The sequence below is a fragment of the Penaeus monodon genome, chromosome 21 (genome assembly GCF_015228065.2).
Source record: "Penaeus monodon isolate SGIC_2016 chromosome 21, NSTDA_Pmon_1, whole genome shotgun sequence".
NCBI classification, from domain to species: Eukaryota; Metazoa; Arthropoda; class Malacostraca; order Decapoda; family Penaeidae; genus Penaeus; species Penaeus monodon.
Window position 1 is genome coordinate 12977981 of NC_051406.1, and position 251 is coordinate 12978231.

Here is a 251-nt window from a genome sequence, read left to right on the forward strand (position 1 = left end):
CTCAAGACCGTTATATTCACGATCTCTGTAAACGAACATCGACTTGTGAACCTCGGTCTTACTAGAGGATTGGCAACGGTGCAGAGTGAAGGAAAACTCGTTGAACATTTTGAAGAACATTTACTCAAACTTCTTGACATTTACGATTCTTCGACATGACGGTGTATGGTTCACTTGGGCGGATAATGAACAGTTTTGTAACGGTTGGCTAAGACGGTGCCTAAATCTTTCTAGCTGTCGATTTATTTGTC